This window comes from Bubalus kerabau, unplaced genomic scaffold (genome assembly GCF_029407905.1).
Source record: "Bubalus kerabau isolate K-KA32 ecotype Philippines breed swamp buffalo unplaced genomic scaffold, PCC_UOA_SB_1v2 scaffold_25, whole genome shotgun sequence".
NCBI classification, from domain to species: Eukaryota; Metazoa; Chordata; class Mammalia; order Artiodactyla; family Bovidae; genus Bubalus; species Bubalus kerabau.
The window spans coordinates 7,562,539-7,580,805 of NW_026577879.1; positions in this window are offsets into that span (position 1 = coordinate 7,562,539).

The following is an 18,267-nucleotide window of genomic DNA, read 5'->3' on the forward strand; positions in this document are numbered from 1 at the left end:
CTCGGGTCCTTCTCAAGGGCGGACCGGGGAATCGGGGGCGTTCGGCATGTGGCCCCACCCACGTGGCTCGTCTCGAATTTCCTCGTGAGACCGGCCTCATCCTGAGGTGCGCCGGGAAGGCCGGGAACCCCTTCCAGACCACGCAGGGGAATCGCCTCTCCTGTCGCGATCAGGAGGGGAGAAGGGGCTCAGAGGAAGCGGTGCCGGGACCCTCGGTGTTCCCCTCGAGGGAACCCGGCGTGTCGGGGGACTTTTGGGGGTCGCAGGAAGGCTGTCAGGGACCGTTTCGCCCTTCAGGGCGGAACAGGGGACTTCCCTTGAGACGCCGTGGCGGGCAAGGGCCTCATCTTGCCAAGAGGTGGGAACCACGTGGTTTTTCTCGAGTTGCGGCGGGATTCTCGAGTTACGACGGGGATCTCAGCCTTCCCCTTGGGTTGGCCCTGGGAAGCCCAATCTTCCCCTCGGGTTGCGAGGGAAAGCTGGGGGTTGCGCTCGAGTCACTGCAGGGCCGAAGAGACCTCACCTAGGCATGTGTCCGGGACCTAATATTCCTCTCCAGGGAAGGCAGGGATCTCGGGGTTGCATTCCAGGCTCCCCCGGGGAGTCAGGCCTCGTCTCGAGGGGAAGCCAAGGACTCCGCTCTCCTCTCGAGTCGCGACGCGGGTCTCTTGGAGCCCCCTGAGCGGCCTCAAGGGAGTCCAGCCTCCTCTTCCGTTTGGAGAGAGGACCCGGGATTGCTCTCCAGGCCATGCAGGAAAAGAAGGCCCTCAGCTCGCGAGGACGGGGGCGTCTCAGGGGTTTCCTCGAGCTGCGGCGCCCGTGGGGGTTTTCTCCCGAGGCACGACGAGGATCTCAGGGAGCCTCTCGTGCGGCGCCAGGGAAGTCAGGTCTCCATGCGCGTGGCGAGGGGGAGCGCGTCCTGGCTCTCGAGTCACGGGAGGGGACTAGGGCCTCGAGACGCGTTGAAGAAGGACTCTCGAGGTCTTTCTCGGGGGGCGGCGGGAAACCCTCGTGTCCCTCGCCTTCTGCCGGGGACCTTAGGGAACTTCCCAGGGTGCCTCTGAGAGGCGAGGGATCCTGTGGAGGTGGCGGGGCCCCTCGGGACTCCGCTGGGTCTGGCGCAACGGAAGAGGGCCTCACCTCGAGGGGAGGCAGGAAGCTCAGGCTTCCTCTCCGTTTCGGACTCCGACCGCAGGGTCCCTGCAGAGTTGGGACAGGAGAGTCAGGCCTCGTCTTGTCTGAGGAAGGGAACCCCGCTGGCCTCTCGAGTTGCTCAGGGGGTCTCAGGCTCCTCGTCGAGCTCTGTGTGGAACCCGCGGGTCTTTGCGGACGATGCACGGGGGTGGCAGTGCCCCTTCGTGTTGTGCCTTCCCCCCCAGGGTTGCCTTCGAAGAGGGGTCCGGGCCTCGGGTCCTTCTCAAGGGCGGACCGGGGCATCGGGGGCGTTCGGCATGTGGCCCCACCCACGTGGCTCGTCTCGAATTTCCTCGTGAGACCGGCCTCATCCTGAGGTGCGCCGCGAAGGCCGGGAACCCCTTCCAGACCACGCAGGGGAATCGCCTCTCCTGTCGCGATCAGGAGGGGAGAAGGGGCTCAGAGCAAGCGGTGCCGCGACCCTCGGTGTTCCCCTCGAGGGAACCCGGCGTGTCGGGGGACTTTTGGGGGTCGCAGGAAGGCTGTCAGGGACCGTTTCGCCCTTCAGGGCGGAACAGGGGACTTCCCTTGAGACGCCGTGGCGGGCAAGGGCCTCATCTTGCCAAGAGGTGGGAACCACGTGGTTTTTCTCGAGTTGCGGCAGGATTCTCGAGTTACGACGGGGATCTCAGCCTTCCCCTTGGGTTGGCCCTGGGAAGCCCAATCTTCCCCTCGGGTTGCGAGGGAAAGCTGGGGGTTGCGCTCGAGTCACTGCAGGGCCGAAGAGACCTCACTAGGCGTGTGTCCGGGACCTACTCTTCCTCTCCAGGGAAGGCAGGGATCTCGGGGTTGCATTCCAGGCTCCCCCGGGGAGTCAGGCCTCGTCTCGAGGGGAAGCCAAGGACTCCGCTCTCCTCTCAAGTCGCGACGCGGGTCTCTTGGAGCCCCCTGAGCGGCCTCAAGGGAGTCCAGCCTCCTCTTCCGTTTGGAGAGAGGACCCGGGATTGCTCTCCAGGCCATGCAGGAAAAGAAGGCCCTCAGCTCGCAAGGACGGGGGCGTCTCCGGGGTTTCCTCGAGCTGCGGCGCCCGTGGGGGTTTTCTCCCGAGGCACGACGAGGATCTCAGGGAGCCTCTCGTGCGGCGCCAGGGAAGTCAGGTCTCCATGCGCGTGGCGAGGGGGAGCGCGTCCTGGCTCTCGAGTCACGGGAGGGGACTAGGGCCTCGAGATGCGTTGAAGAAGGACTCTCGAGGTCTTTCTCGGGGGGCGGCGGGAAACCCTCGTGTCCCTCGCCTTCTGCCGGGGACCTTAGGGAACTTCCCAGGGTGCCTCTGAGAGGCGAGGGATCCTGTGGAGCTGGCGGGGCCCCTCGGGACTCCGCTGGGTCTGGCGCAACGGAAGAGGGCCTCACCTCGAGGGGAGGAAGGAACCTCAGGCTTCCTCTCCGTTTCGGACTCCGCCCGCAGGGTCCCTGCAGAGTTGGGACAGGAGAGTCAGGCCTCGTCTTGTCTGAGGAAGGGAACCCCGCTGGCCTCTCGAGTTGCTCAGGGGGTCTCAGGCCCCTCGTCGAGCTGTGTGTGGAACCCGCGGGTCTTTGCGGACGATGCACGGGGGTGGCAGTGCCCCTTCGTGTTGTGCCTTCCCCCCCAGGGTTGCCTTCGAAGAGGGGTCCGGGCCTCGGGTCCTTCTCAAGGGCGGACCGGGGCATCGGGGGCGTTCGGCATGTGGCCCCACCCACGTGGCTCGTCTCGAATTTCCTCGTGAGACCGGCCTCATCCTGAGGTGCGCCGCGAAGGCCGGGAACCCCTTCCAGACCACGCAGGGGAATCGCCTCTCCTGTCGCGATCAGGAGGGGAGAAGGGGCTCAGAGGAAGCGGTGCCGGGACCCTCGGTGTTCCCCTCGAGGGAACCCGGCGTGTCAGGGGACTTTTGGGGGTCGCAGGAAGACTGTCAGGGACCGTTTCGCCCTTCAGGTCGGAACAGGGGACTTCCCTTGAGACGCCGTGGCGGGCAAGGGCCTCATCTTGCCAAGAGGTGGGAACCACGTGGTTTTTCTCGAGTTGCGGCAGGATTCTCGAGTTACGACGGGGATCTCAGCCTTCCCCTTGGGTTGGCCCTGGGAAGCCCAATCTTCCCCTCGGGTTGCGAGGGAAAGCTGGGGGTTGCGCTCGAGTCACTGCAGGGCCGAAGAGACCTCACTAGGCGTGTGTCCGGGACCTACTCTTCCTCTCCAGGGAAGGCAGGGATCTCGGGGTTGCATTCCAGGCTCCCCCGGGGAGTCAGGCCTCGTCACGAGGGGAAGCCAAGGACTCCGCTCTCCTCTCAAGTCGCGACGCGGGTCTCTTGGAGCCCCCTGAGCGGCCTCAAGGGAGTCCAGCCTCCTCTTCCGTTTGGAGAGAGGACCCGGCATTGCTCTCCAGGCCATGCAGGAAAAGAAGGCCCTCAGCTCGCGAGGACGGGGGCGTCTCCGGGGTTTCCTCGAGCTGCGGCGCCCATGGGGGTTTTCTCCCGAGGCACGACGAGGATCTCAGGGAGCCTCTCGTGCGGCGCCAGGGAAGTCAGGTCTCCATGCGCGTGGCGAGGGGGAGCGCGTCCTGGCTCTCGAGTCACGGGAGGGGACTAGGGACTCGAGATGCGTTGAAGAAGGACTCTCGAGGTCTTTCTCGGGGGGCGGCGGGAAACCCTCGTGTCCCTCGCCTTCTGCCGGGGACCTTAGGGAACTTCCCAGGGTGCCTCTGAGAGGCGAGGGATCCTGTGGAGGTGGCGGGGCCCCTCGGGACTCCGCTGGGTCTGGCGCAACGGAAGAGGGCCTCACCTCGAGGGGAGGAAGGAACCTCAGGCTTCCTCTCCGTTTCGGACTCCGCCCGCAGGGTCCCTGCAGAGTTGGGACAGGAGAGTCAGGCCTCGTCTTGTCTGAGGAAGGGAACCCCGCTGGCCTCTCGAGTTGCTCAGGGGGTCTCAGGCCCCTCGTCCAGCTGTGTGTGGAACCCGCGGGTCTTTGCGGACGATGCACGGGGGTGGCAGTGCCCCTTCGTGTTGTGCCTTCCCCCGCAGGGTTGCCTTCGAAGAGGGGTCCGGGCCTCGGGTCCTTCTCAAGGGCGGACCGGGGAATCGGGGGCGTTCGGCATGTGGCCCCACCCACGTGGCTCGTCTCGAATTTCCTCGTGAGACCGGCCTCATCCTGAGGTGCGCCGGGAAGGCCGGGAACCCCTTCCAGACCACGCAGGGGAATCGCCTCTCCTGTCGCGATCAGGAGGGGAGAAGGGGCTCAGAGGAAGCGGTGCCGGGACCCTCGGTGTTCCCCTCGAGGGAACCCGGCGTGTCGGGGGACTTTTGGGGGTCGCAGGAAGGCTGTCAGGGACCGTTTCGCCCTTCAGGGCGGAACAGGGGACTTCCCTTGAGACGCCGTGGCGGGCAAGGGCCTCATCTTGCCAAGAGGTGGGAACCACGTGGTTTTTCTCGAGTTGCGGCGGGATTCTCGAGTTACGACGGGGATCTCAGCCTTCCCCTTGGGTTGGCCCTGGGAAGCCCAATCTTCCCCTCGGGTTGCGAGGGAAAGCTGGGGGTTGCGCTCGAGTCACTGCAGGGCCGAAGAGACCTCACCTAGGCGTGTGTCCGGGACCTAATATTCCTCTCCAGGGAAGGCAGGGATCTCGGGGTTGCATTCCAGGCTCCCCCGGGGAGTCAGGCCTCGTCACGAGGGGAAGCCAAGGACTCCGCTCTCCTCTCGAGTCGCGACGCGGGTCTCTTGGAGCCCCCTGAGCGGCCTCAAGGGAGTCCAGCCTCCTCTTCCGTTTGGAGAGAGGACCCGGGATTGCTCTCCAGGCCATGCAGGAAAAGAAGGCCCTCAGCTCGCGAGGACGGGGGCGTCTCCGGGGTTTCCTCGAGCTGCGGCGCCCGTGGGGGTTTTCTCCCGAGGCACGACGAGGATCTCAGGGAGCCTCTCGTGCGGCGCCAGGGAAGTCAGGTCTCCATGCGCGTGGCGAGGGGAGCGCGTCCTGGCTCTCGAGTCACGGGAGGGGACTAGGGCCTCGAGACGCGTTGAAGAAGGACTCTCGAGGTCTTTCTCGGGGGGCGGCGGGAAACCCTCGTGTCCCTCGCCTTCTGCCGGGGACCTTAGGGAACTTCCCAGGGTGCCTCTGAGAGGCGAGGGATCCTGTGGAGGTGGCGGGGCCCCTCGGGACTCCGCTGGGTCTGGCGCAACGGAAGAGGGCCTCACCTCTAGGGGAGGAAGGAACCTCAGGCTTCCTCTCCGTTTCGGACTCCGCCCGCAGGGTCCCTGCAGAGTTGGGACAGGAGAGTCAGGCCTCGTCTTGTCTGAGGAAGGGAACCCCGCTGGCCTCTCGAGTTGCTCAGGGGGTCTCAGGCCCCTCGTCGAGCTGTGTGTGGAACCCGCGGGTCTTTGCGGACGATGCACGGGGGTGGCAGTGCCCCTTCGTGTTGTGCCTTCCCCCCCAGGGTTGCCTTCGAAGAGGGGTCCGGGCCTCGGGTCCTTCTCAAGGGCGGACCGGGGCATCGGGGGCGTTCGGCATGTGGCCCCACCCACGTGGCTCGTCTCGAATTTCCTCGTGAGACCGGCCTCATCCTGAGGTGCGCCGCGAAGGCCGGGAACCCCTTCTAGACCACGCAGGGGAATCGCCTCTCCTGTCGCGATCAGGAGGGGAGAAGGGGCTCAGAGGAAGCGGTGCCGGGACCCTCGGTGTTCCCCTCGAGGGAACCCGGCGTGTCGGGGGACTTTTGGGGGTCGCAGGAAGGCTGTCAGGGACCGTTTCGCCCTTCAGGGCGGAACAGGGGACTTCCCTTGAGACGCCGTGGCGGGCAAGGGCCTCATCTTGCCAAGAGGTGGGAACCACGTGGTTTTTCTCGAGTTGCGGCGGGATTCTCGAGTTACGACGGGGATCTCAGCCTTCCCCTTGGGTTGGCCCTGGGAAGCCCAATCTTCCCCTCGGGTTGCGAGGGAAAGCTGGGGGTTGCGCTCGAGTCACTGCAGGGCCGAAGAGACCTCACCTAGGCGTGTGTCCGGGACCTAATATTCCTCTCCAGGGAAGGCAGGGATCTCGGGGTTGCATTCCAGGCTCCCCCGGGGAGTCAGGCCTCGTCTCGAGGGGAAGCCAAGGACTCCGCTCTCCTCTCGAGTCGCGACGCGGGTCTCTTGGAGCCCCCTGAGCGGCCTCAAGGGAGTCCAGCCTCCTCTTCCGTTTGGAGAGAGGACCCGGGATTGCTCTCCAGGCCATGCAGGAAAAGAAGGCCCTCAGCTCGCGAGGACGGGGGCGTCTCAGGGGTTTCCTCGAGCTGCGGCGCCCGTGGGGGTTTTCTCCCGAGGCACGACTAGGATCTCAGGGAGCCTCTCGTGCGGCGCCAGGGAAGTCAGGTCTCCATGCGCGTGGCGAGGGGGAGCGCGTCCTGGCTCTCGAGTCACGGGAGGGGACTAGGGCCTCGAGACGCGTTGAAGAAGGACTCTCGAGGTCTTTCTCGGGGGGCGGCGGGAAACCCTCGTGTCCCTCGCCTTCTGCCGGGGACCTTAGGGAACTTCCCAGGGTGCCTCTGAGAGGCGAGGGATCCTGTGGAGGTGGCGGGGCCCCTCGGGACTCCGCTGGGTCTGGCGCAACGGAAGAGGGCCTCACCTCGAGGGGAGGCAGGAACCTCAGGCTTCCTCTCCGTTTCGGACTCCGACCGCAGGGTCCCTGCAGAGTTGGGACAGGAGAGTCAGGCCTCGTCTTGTCTGAGGAAGGGAACCCCGCTGGCCTCTCGAGTTGCTCAGGGGGTCTCAGGCCCCTCGTCGAGCTGTGTGTGGAACCCGCGGGTCTTTGCGGACGATGCACGGGGGTGGCAGTGCCCCTTCGTGTTGTGCCTTCCCCCCCAGGGTTGCCTTCGAAGAGGGGTCCGGGCCTCGGGTCCTTCTCAAGGGCGGACCGGGGAATCGGGGGCGTTCGGCATGTGGCCCCACCCACGTGGCTCGTCTCGAATTTCCTCGTGATACCGGCCTCATCCTGAGGTGCGCCGGGAAGGCCGGGAACCCCTTCCAGACCACGCAGGGGAATCGCCTCTCCTGTCGCGATCAGGAGGGGAGAAGGGGCTCAGAGGAAGCGGTGCCGGGACCCTCGGTGTTCCCCTCGAGGGAACCCGGCGTGTCGGGGGACTTTTGGGGGTCGCAGGAAGGCTGTCAGGGACCGTTTCGCCCTTCAGGGCGGAACAGGGGACTTCCCTTGAGACGCCGTGGCGGGCAAGGTCCTCCTCTTGCCAAGAGGTGGGAACCACGTGGTTTTTCTCGAGTTGCGGCGGGATTCTCGAGTTACGACGGGGATCTCAGCCTTCCCCTTGGGTTGGCCCTGGGAAGCCCAATCTTCCCCTCGGGTTGCGAGGGAAAGCTGGGGGTTGCGCTCGAGTCACTGCAGGGCCGAAGAGACCTCACCTAGGCGTGTGTCCGGGACCTAATATTCCTCTCCAGGGAAGGCAGGGATCTCGGGGTTGCATTCCAGGCTCCCCCGGGGAGTCAGGCCTCGTCTCGAGGGGAAGCCAAGGACTCCGCTCTCCTCTCGAGTCGCGACGCGGGTCTCTTGGAGCCCCCTGAGCGGCCTCAAGGGAGTCCAGCCTCCTCTTCCGTTTGGAGAGAGGACCCGGGATCGCTCTCCAGGCCATGCAGGAAAAGAAGGCCCTCAGCTCGCGAGGACGGGGGCGTCTCAGGGGTTTCCTCGAGCTGCGGCGCCCGTGGGGGTTTTCTCCCGAGGCACGACGAGGATCTCAGGGATCCTCTCGTGCGGCGCCAGGGAAGTCAGGTCTCCATGCGCGTGGCGAGGGGGAGCGCGTCCTGGCTCTCGAGTCACGGGAGGGGACTAGGGCCTCGAGACGCGTTGAAGAAGGACTCTCGAGGTCTTTGTCGGGGGGCGGCGGGAAACCCTCGTGTCCCTCGCCTTCTGCCGGGGACCTTAGGGAACTTCCCAGGGTGCCTCTGAGAGGCGAGGGATCCTGTGGAGGTGGCGGGGCCCCTCGGGACTCCGCTGGGTCTGGCGCAACGGAAGAGGGCCTCACCTCGAGGGGAGGCAGGAACCTCAGGCTTCCTCTCCGTTTCGGACTCCGACCGCAGGGTCCCTGCAGAGTTGGGACAGGAGAGTCAGGCCTCGTCTTGTCTGAGGAAGGGAACCCCGCTGGCCTCTCGAGTTGCTCAGGGGGTCTCAGGCCCCTCGTCGAGCTGTGTGTGGAACCCGCGGGTCTTTGCGGACGATGCACGGGGGTGGCAGTGCCCCTTCTTGTTGTGCCTTCCCCCCCAGGGTTGCCTTCGAAGAGGGGTCCGGGCCTCGGGTCCTTCTCAAGGGCGGACCGGGGAATCGGGGGCGTTCGGCATGTGGCCCCACCCACGTGGCTCGTCTCGAATTTCCTCGTGAGACCGGCCTCATCTTGAGGTGCGCCGCGAAGGCCGGGAACCCCTTCTAGACCACGCAGGGGAATCGCCTCTCCTATCGCGATCAGGAGGGGAGAAGGGGCACAGAGGAAGTGGTGCCGGGACCCTAGGTGTTCCCCTCAAGGGAACCCGGCGTGTCGGGGGACTTTTGGGGGTCGCAGGAAGGCTGTCAGGGACCGTTTCGCCCTTCAGGGCGGAACAGGGGACTTCCCTTGAGACGCCGTGGCGGGCAAGGGCCTCCTCTTGCCAAGAGGTGGGAACCACGTGGTTTTCCTCGAGTTGCGGCGGGATTCTCGAGTTACGACGGGGATCTCAGCCTTCCCCTTGGGTTGGCCCTGGGAAGCCCAATCTTCCCCTCGGGTTGCGAGGGAAAGCTGGGGGTTGCGCTCGAGTCACTGCAGGGCCGAAGAGACCTCACCTAGGCGTGTGTCCAGGACCTAATATTCCTCTCCAGGGAAGGCAGGGATCTCGGGGTTGCATTCCAGGCTCCCCCGGGGAGTCAGGCCTCGTCTCGAGGGGAAGCCAAGGACTCCGCTCTCCTCTCGAGTCGCGACGCGGCTCTCTTGGAGCCCCCTGAGCGGCCTCAAGGGAGTCCAGCCTCCTCTTCCGTTTGGAGAGAGGACCCGGGATTGCTCTCCAGGCCATGCAGGAAAAGAAGGCCCTCAGCTCGCGAGGACGGGGGCGTCTCCGGGGTTTCCTCGAGCTGCGGCGCCCGTGGGGGTTTTCTCCCGAGGCACGACGAGGATCTCAGGGAGCCTCTCGTGCGGCGCCAGGGAAGTCAGGTCTCCATGCGCGTGGCGAGGGGGAGCGCGTCCTGGCTCTCGAGTCACGGGAGGGGACTAGGGCCTCGAGACGCGTTGAAGAAGGACTCTCGAGGTCTTCCTCGGGGGGCGGCGGGAAACCCTCGTGTCCCTCGCCTTCTGCCGGGGACCTTAGGGAACTTCCCTGGGTGCCTCTGAGAGGCGAGGGATCCTGTGGAGGTGGCTGGCCCCATCAGGACTCCGCTGGGTCTGGCGCAACGGAAGAGGGCCTCACCTCGAGGGGAGGCAGGAATCTCAGGCTTCCTCTCCGTTTCGGACTCCGACCGCAGGGTCCCTGCAGAGTTGGGACAGGAGAGTCAGGCCTCGTCTTGTCTGAGGAAGGGAACCCCGCTGGCCTCTCGAGTTGCTCAGGGGGTCTCAGGCCCCTCGTCGAGCTGTGTGTGGAACCCGCGGGTCTTTGCGGACGATGCACGGGGGTGGCAGTGCCCCTTCGTGTTGTGCCTTCCCCCCCAGGGTTGCCTTCGAAGAGGGGTCCGGGCCTCGGGTCCTTCTCAAGGGCGGACCGGGGAATCGGGGGCGTTCTGCATGTGGCCCCACCCACGTGGCTCGTCTCGAATTTCCTCGTGAGACCGGCCTCATCCTGAGGTGCGCCGGGAAGGCCGGGAACCCCTTCCAGACCACGCAGGGGAATCGCCTCTCCTGTCGCGATCAGGAGGGGAGAAGGGGCTCAGAGGAAGCGGTGCCGGGACTCTCGGTGTTCCCCTCGAGGGAACCCGGCGTGTCGGGGGACTTTTGGGGGTCGCAGGAAGGCTGTCAGGGACCGTTTCGCGCTTCAGGGCGGAACAGGGGACTTCCCTTGAGACGCCGTGGCGGGCAAGGGCCTCCTCTTGCCAAGAGGTGGGAACCACGTGGTTTTCTCGAGTTGCGGCGGGATTCTCGAGTTACGACGGGGATCTCAACCTTCCCCTTGGGTTGGCCCTGGGAAGCCCAATCTTCCCCTCGGGTTGCGAGGGAAAGCTGGGGGTTGCGCTCGAGTCACTGCAGGGCCGAAGAGACCTCACCTAGGCGTGTGTCCGGGAACTAATATTCCTCTCCAGGGAAGGCACGGATCTCGGGGTTGCATCCAGGCTCCCCCGGGGAGTCAGGCCTCGTCTCGAGGGGAAGCCAAGGACTCCGCTCTCCTCTCGAGTCGCGACGCGGGTCTCTTGGAGCCCCCTGAGCGGCCTCAAGGGAGTCCAGCCTCCTCTTCCGTTTGGAGAGAGGACCCGGGATTGCTCTCCAGGCCATGCAGGAAAAGAAGGCCCTCAGCTCGCGAGGACGGGGGCGTCTCCGGGGTTTCCTCGAGCTGCGGCGCCCGTGGGGGTTTTCTCCTGAGGCACGACGAGGATCTCAGGGAGCCTCTCGTGCGGCGCCAGGGAAGTCAGGTCTCCATGCGCATGGCGAGGGGGAGTGCGTCCTGGCTCTCGAGTCACGGGAGGGGACTAGGGCCTCGAGACGCGTTGAAGAAGGACTCTCGAGGTCTTTCTCGGGGGGCGGCGGGAAACCATCGAGTCCCACGCCTTCTGCCGGGGACCTTAGGGAACTTCCCAGGGTGCCTCTGAGAGGCGAGGGATCCTGTGGAGGTGGCGGGGCCCCTCGGGACTCCGCTGGGTCTGGCGCAACGGAAGAGGGCCTCACCTCGAGGGGAGGCAGGAACCTCAGGCTTCCTCTCCGTTTCGCACTCCGACCGCAGGGTCCCTGCAGAGTTGGGTCAGGAGAGTCAGGCCTCGTCTTGTCTGAGGAAGGGAACCCCGCTGGCCTCTCGAGTTGCTCAGGGGGTCTCAGGCCCCTCGTCGAGCTGTGTGTGGAACCCGCGGGTCTTTGCGGACGATGCACGGGGGTGGCAGTGCCCCTTCGTGTTGTGCCTTCCCCCCCAGGGTTGCCTTCGAAGAGGGGTCCGGGCCTCGGGTCCTTCTCAAGGGCGCACCGGGGAATCGGGGGCGTTCGGCATGTGGCCCCACCCACGTGGCTCGTCTCGAATTTCCTCATGAGATCGGCCTCATCCTGAGGTGCGCCGGGAAGGCCGGGAACCCCTTCCAGACCACGCAGGGGAATCGCCTCTCCTGTCGCGATCAGGAGGGGAGAAGGGGCTCAGAGGAAGCGGTGCCGGGACCCTCGGTGTTCCCCTCGAGGGAACCCGGCGTGTCGGGGGACTTTTGGGGGTCGCAGGAAGGCTGTCAGGGACCGTTTCGCCCTTCAGGGCGGAACAGGGGACTTCCCTTGAGACGCCGTGGCGGGCAAGGGCCTCATCTTGCCAAGAGGTGGGAACCACGTGGTTTTTCTCGAGTTGCGGCGGGATTCTCGAGTTACGACGGGGATCTCAGCCTTCCCCTTGGGTTGGCCCTGGGAAGCCCAATCTTCCCCTCGGGTTGCGAGGGAAAGCTGGGGGTTGCGCTCGAGTCACTGCAGGGCCGAAGAGACCTCACCTAGGCGTGTGTCCGGGACCTAATATTCCTCTCCAGGGAAGGCAGGGATCTCGGGGTTGCATTCCAGGCTCCCCCGGGGAGTCAGGCCTCGTCTCGAGGGGAAGCCAAGGACTCCGCTCTCCTCTCGAGTCGCGACGCGGGTCTCTTGGAGCCCCCTGAGCGGCCTCAAGGGAGTCCAGCCTCCTCTTCCGTTTGGAGAGAGGACCCGGGATTGCTCTCCAGGCCATGCAGGAAAAGAAGGCCCTCAGCTCGCGAGGACGGGGGCGTCTCAGGGGTTTCCTCGAGCTGCGGCGCCCGTGGGGGTTTTCTCCCGAGGCACGACGAGGATCTCAGGGAGCCTCTCGTGCGGCGCCAGGGAAGTCAGGTCTCCATGCGCGTGGCGAGGGGGAGCGCGTCCTGGCTCTCGAGTCACGGGAGGGGACTAGGGCCTCGAGACGCGTTGAAGAAGGACTCTCGAGGTCTTCCTCGGGGGGCGGCGGGAAACCCTCGTGTCCCTCGCCTTCTGCCGGGGACCTTAGGGAACTTCCCAGGGTGCCTCTGAGAGGCGAGGGATCCTGTGGAGGTGGCGGGGCCCCTCGGGACTCCGCTGGGTCTGGCGCAACGGAAGAGGGCCTCACCTCGAGGGGAGGCAGGAACCTCAGGCTTCCTCTCCGTTTCGGACTCCGACCGCAGGGTCCCTGCAGAGTTGGGACAGGAGAGTCAGGCCTCGTCTTGTCTGAGGAAGGGAACCCCGCTGGCCTCTCGAGTTGCTCAGGGGGTCTCAGGCCCCTCGTCGAGCTGTGTGTGGAACCCGCGGGTCTTTGCGGACGATGCACGGGGGTGGCAGTGCCCCTTCGTGTTGTGCCTTCCCCCCCAGGGTTGCCTTCGAAGAGGGGTCCGGGCCTCGGGTCCTTCTCAAGGGCGGACCGGGGAATCGGGGGCGTTCGGCATGTGGCCCCACCCACGTGGCTCGTCTCGAATTTCCTCGTGAGACCGGCCTCATCCTGAGGTGCGCCGCGAAGGCCGGGAACCCCTTCTAGACCACGCAGGGGAATCGCCTCTCCTATCGCGATCAGGAGGGGAGAAGGGGCTCAGAGGAAGCGGTGCCGGGACCCTAGGTGTTCCCCTCAAGGGAACGGGGCGTGTCGGGGGACTTTTGGGGGTCGCAGGAAGGCTGTCAGGGACCGTTTCGCCCTTCAGGGCGGAACAGGGGACTTCCCTTGAGACGCCGTGGCGGGCAAGGGCCTCCTCTTGCCAAGAGGTGGGAACCACGTGGTTTTCCTCGAGTTGCGGCGGGATTCTCGAGTTACGACGGGGATCTCAGCCTTCCCCTTGGGTTGGCCCTGGGAAGCCCAATCTTCCCCTCGGGTTGCGAGGGAAAGCTGGGGGTTGCGCTCGAGTCACTGCAGGGCCGAAGAGACCTCACCTAGGCGTGTGTCCAGGACCTAATATTCCTCTCCAGGGAAGGCAGGGATCTCGGGGTTGCATTCCAGGCTCCCCCGGGGAGTCAGGCCTCGTCTCGAGGGGAAGCCAAGGACTCCGCTCTCCTCTCGAGTCGCGACGCGGGTCTCTTGGAGCCCCCTGAGCGGCCTCAAGGGAGTCCAGCCTCCTCTTCCGTTTGGAGAGAGGACCCGGGATTGCTCTCCAGGCCATGCAGGAAAAGAAGGCCCTCAGCTCGCGAGGACGGGGGCGTCTCAGGGGTTTCCTCGAGCTGCGGCGCCCGTGGGGGTTTTCTCCCGAGGCACGACGAGGATCTCAGGGAGCCTCTCGTGCGGCGCCAGGGAAGTCAGGTCTCCATGCGCGTGGCGAGGGGAGCGAGTCCTGGCTCTCGAGTCACGGGAGGGGACTAGGGCCTCGAGACGCGTTGAAGAAGGACTCTCCAGGTCCTCCTCGGGGGGCGGCGGGAAACCCTCGTGTCCCTCGCCTTCTGCCGGGGACCTTAGGGAACTTCCCAGGGTGCCTCTGAGAGGCGAGGGATCCTGTGGAGGTGGCGGGGCCCCTCGGGACTCCGCTGGGTCTGGCGCAACGGAAGAGGGCCTCACCTCGAGGGGAGGCAGGAACCTCAGGCTTCCTCTCCGTTTCGGACTCCGACCGCAGGGTCCCTGCAGAGTTGGGACAGGAGAGTCAGGCCTCGTCTTGTCTGAGGAAGGGAACCCCGCTGGCCTCTCGAGTTGCTCAGGGGGTCTCAGGCCCCTCGTCGAGCTGTGTGTGGAACCCGCGGGTCTTTGCGGACGATGCACGGGGGTGGCAGTGCCCCTTCGTGTTGTGCCTTCCCCCCAGGGTTGCCTTCGAAGAGGGGTCCGGGCCTCGGGTCCTTCTCAAGGGCGGACCGGGGAATCGGGGGCGTTCGGCATGTGGCCCGACCCACGTGGCTCGTCTCGAATTTCCTCGTGAGACCGGCCTCATCCTGAGGTGCGCCGGGAAGGCCGGGAACCCCTTCCAGACCACGCAGGGGAATCGCCTCTCCCTTCGCGATCAGGAGGGGAGAAGGGGCTCAGAGGAAGCGGTGCCGGGACCCTCGGTGTTCCCCTCGAGGGAACCCGGCGTGTCGGGGGACTTTTGGGGGTCGCAGGAAGGCTGTCAGGGACCGTTTCGCCCTTCAGGGCGGAACAGGGGACTTCCCTTGAGACGCCGTGGCGGGCAAGGGCCTCATCTTGCCAAGAGGTGGGAACCACGTGGTTTTTCTCGAGTTGCGGCGGGATTCTCGAGTTACGACGGGGATCTCAGCCTTCCCCTTGGGTTGGCCCTGGGAAGCCCAATCTTCCCCTCGGGTTGCGAGGGAAAGCTGGGGGTTGTGCTCGAGTCACTGCAGGGCCGAAGAGACCTCACCTAGGCGTGTGTCCGGGACCTAATATTCCTCTCCAGGGAAGGCAGGGATCTCGGGGTTGCATTCCAGGCTCCCCCGGGGAGTCAGGCCTCGTCTCGAGGGGAAGCCAAGGACTCCTCTCTCTTCTCGAGTCGCGACGCGGGTCTCTTGGAGCCCCCTGAGCGGCCTCAAGGGAGTCCAGCCTCCTCTTCCGTTTGGAGAGAGGACCCGGGATTGCTCTCCAGGCCATGCAGGAAAAGAAGGCCCTCAGCTCGCGAGGACGGGGGCGTCTCAGGGGTTTCCTCGAGCTGCGGCGCCCGTGGGGGTTTTCTCCCGAGGCACGACGAGGATCTCAGGGAGCCTCTCGTGCGGCGCCAGGGAAGTCAGGTCTCCATGCGCGTGGCGAGGGGGAGCGCGTCCTGGCTCTCGAGTCACGGGAGGGGACTAGGGCCTCGAGACGCGTTGAAGAAGGACTCTCCAGGTCTTCCTCGGGGGGCGGCGGGAAACCCTCGTGTCCCTCGCCTTCTGCCGGGGACCTTAGGGAACTTCCCAGGGTGCCTCTGAGAGGCGAGGGATCCTGTGGAGGTGGCGGGGCCCCTCGGGACTCCGCTGGGTCTGGCGCAACGGAAGAGGGCCTCACCTCGAAGGGAGGCAGGAACCTCAGGCTTCCTCTCCATTTCGGACTCCGCCCGCAGGGTCCCTGCCGAGTTGGGACAGGAGAGTCAGGCCTCGTCTTGTCTGAGGAAGGGAACCCCGCTGGCCTCTCGAGTTGCTCAGGGGGTCTCAGGCCCCTCGTCGAGCTGTGTGTGGAACCCGCGGGTCTTTGCGGACGATGCACGGGGGTGGCAGTGCCCCTTCGTGTTGTGCCTTCCCCCCCAGGGTTGCCTTCGAAGAGGGGTCCGGGCCTCGGGTCCTTCTCAAGGGCGGACCGGGGAATCGGGGGCCTTCGGCATGTGGCCCCACCCACGTGGCTCGTCTCGAATTTCCTCGTGAGACCGGCCTCATCCTGAGGTGCGCCGGGAAGGCCGGGAACCCCTTCCAGACCACGCAGGGGAATCGCCTCTCCTGTCGCGATCAGGAGGGGAGAAGGGGCTCAGAAGAAGCGGTGCCGGGACCCTCGGTGTTCCCCTCGAGGGAACCCGGCGTGTCGGGGGACTTTTGGGGGTCGCAGGAAGGCTGTCAGGGACCGTTTCGCCCTTCAGGTCGGAACAGGGGACTTCCCTTGAGACGCCGTGCCGGGCAAGGGCCTCATCTTGCCAAGAGGTGGGAACCACGTGGTTTTTCTCGAGTTGCGGCGGGATTCTCGAGTTACGACGGGGATCTCAGCCTTCCCCTTGGGTTGGCCCTGGGAAGCCCAATCTTCCCCTCGGGTTGCGAGGGAAAGCTGGGGGTTGCGCTCGAGTCACTGCAGGGCTGAAGAGACCTCACCTAGGGGTGTGTCCGGGACCTAATATTCCTCTCCAGGGAAGGCAGGGATCTCGGGGTTGCATTCCAGGCTCCCCCGGGGAGTCAGGCCTCGTCTCGAGGGGAAGCCAAGGACTCCGCTCTCCTCTCGAGTCGCGACGCGGGTCTCTTGGAGCCCCCTGAGCGGCCTCAAGGGAGTCCAGCCTCCTCTTCCGTTTGGAGAGAGGACCCGGGATTGCTCTCCAGGCCATGCAGGGAAAGAAGGCCCTCAGCTCGCGAGGACGGGGGCGTCTCAGGGGTTTCCTCGAGCTGCGGCGCCCGTGGGGGTTTTCTCCCGAGGCACGACGAGGATCTCAGGGAGCCTCTCGTGCGGCGCCAGGGAAGTCAGGTCTCCATGCGCGTGGCGAGGGGGAGCGCGTCCTGGCTCTCGAGTCACGGGAGGGGACTAGGGCCTCGAGACGCGTTGAAGAAGGACTCTCCAGGTCTTCCTCGGGGGGCGGCGGGAAACCCTCGTGTCCCTCGCCTTCTGCCGGGGACCTTAGGGAACTTCCCAGGGTGCCTCTGAGAGGCGAGGGAACCTGTGGAGGTGGCGGGGCCCCTCGGGACTCCGCTGGGTCTGGCGCAACGGAAGAGGGCCTCACCTCGAGGGGAGGCAGGAACCTCAGGCTTCCTCTCCGTTTCGGACTCCGACCGCAGGGTCCCTGCAGAGTTGGGACAGGAGAGTCAGGCCTCGTCTTGTCTGAGGAAGGGAACCCCGCTGGCCTCTCGAGTTGCTCAGGGGGTCTCAGGCCCCTCGTCGAGCTGTGTGTGGAACCCGCGGGTCTTTGCGGACGATGCACGGGGGTGGCAGTGCCCCTTCGTGTTGTGCCTTCCCCCCCAGGGTTGCCTTCGAAGAGGGGTCCGGGCCTCGGGTCCTTCTCAAGGGCGGACCGGGGCATCGGGGGCGTTCGGCATGTGGCCCCACCCACGTGGCTCGTCTCGAATTTCCTCGTGAGACCGGCCTCATCCTGAGGTGCGCCGGGAAGGCCGGGAACCCCTTCCAGACCACGCAGGGGAATCGCCTCTCCTGTCGCGATCAGGAGGGGAGAAGGGGCTCAGAGGAAGCGGTGCCGGGACCCTCGGTGTTCCCCTCGAGGGAACCCGGCGTGTCGGGGGACTTTTGGGGGTCGCAGGAAGGCTGTCAGGGACCGTTTCGCCCTTCAGGGCGGAACAGGGGACTTCCCTTGAGACGCCGTGGCGGGCAAGGGCCTCATCTTGCCAAGAGGTGGGAACCACGTGGTTTTTCTCGAGTTGCGGCGGGATTCTCGAGTTACGACGGGGATCTCAGCCTTCCCCTTGGGTTGGCCCTGGGAAGCCCAATCTTCCCCTCGGGTTGCGAGGGAAAGCTGGGGGTTGCGCTCGAGTCACTGCAGGGCCGAAGAGACCTCACCTAGGCGTGTGTCCGGGACCTAATATTCCTCTCCAGGGAAGGCAGGGATCTCGGGGTTGCATTCCAGGCTCCCCCGGGGAGTCAGGCCTCGTCTCGAGGGCAAGCCAAGGACTCCGCTCTCCTCTCGAGTCGCGACGCGGGTCTCTTGGAGCCCCCTGAGCGGCCTCAAGGGAGTCCAGCCTCCTCTTCCGTTTGGAGAGAGGACCCGGGATTGCTCTCCAGGCCATGCAGGAAAAGAAGGCCCTCAGCTCGCGAGGACGGGGGCGTCTCCGGGGTTTCCTCGAGCTGCGGCGCCCGTGGGGGTTTTCTCCCGAGGCACGACGAGGATCTCAGGGAGCCTCTCGTGTGGCGCCAGGGAAGTCAGGTCTCCATGCGCGTGGCGAGGGGGAGCGCGTCCTGGCTCTCGAGTCACGGGAGGGGACTAGGGCCTCGAGACGCGTTGAAGAAGGACTCTCCAGGTCTTCCTCGGGGGGCGGCAGGAAACCCTCGTGTCCCTCGCCTTCTGCCGGGGACCTTAGAGAACTTCCCAGGGTGCCTCTGAGAGGCGAGGGATCCTGTGGAGGTGGCGGGGCCCCTCGGGACTCCGCTGGGTCTGGCGCAACGGAAGAGGGCCTCACATCGAGGGGAGGCAGGAACCTCAGGCTTCCTCTCCGTTTCGGACTCCGACCGCAGGGTCCCTGCAGAGTTGGGACAGGAGAGTCAGGCCTCGTCTTGTCTGAGGAAGGGAACCCCGCTGGCCTCTCGAGTTGCTCAGGGGGTCTCAGGCCCCTCGTCGAGCTGTGTGTGGAACCCGCGGGTCTTTGCGGACGATGCACGGGGGTGGCAGTGCCCCTTCGTGTTGTGCCTTCCCCCCCAGGGTTGCCTTCGAAGAGGGGTCCGGGCCTCGGGTCC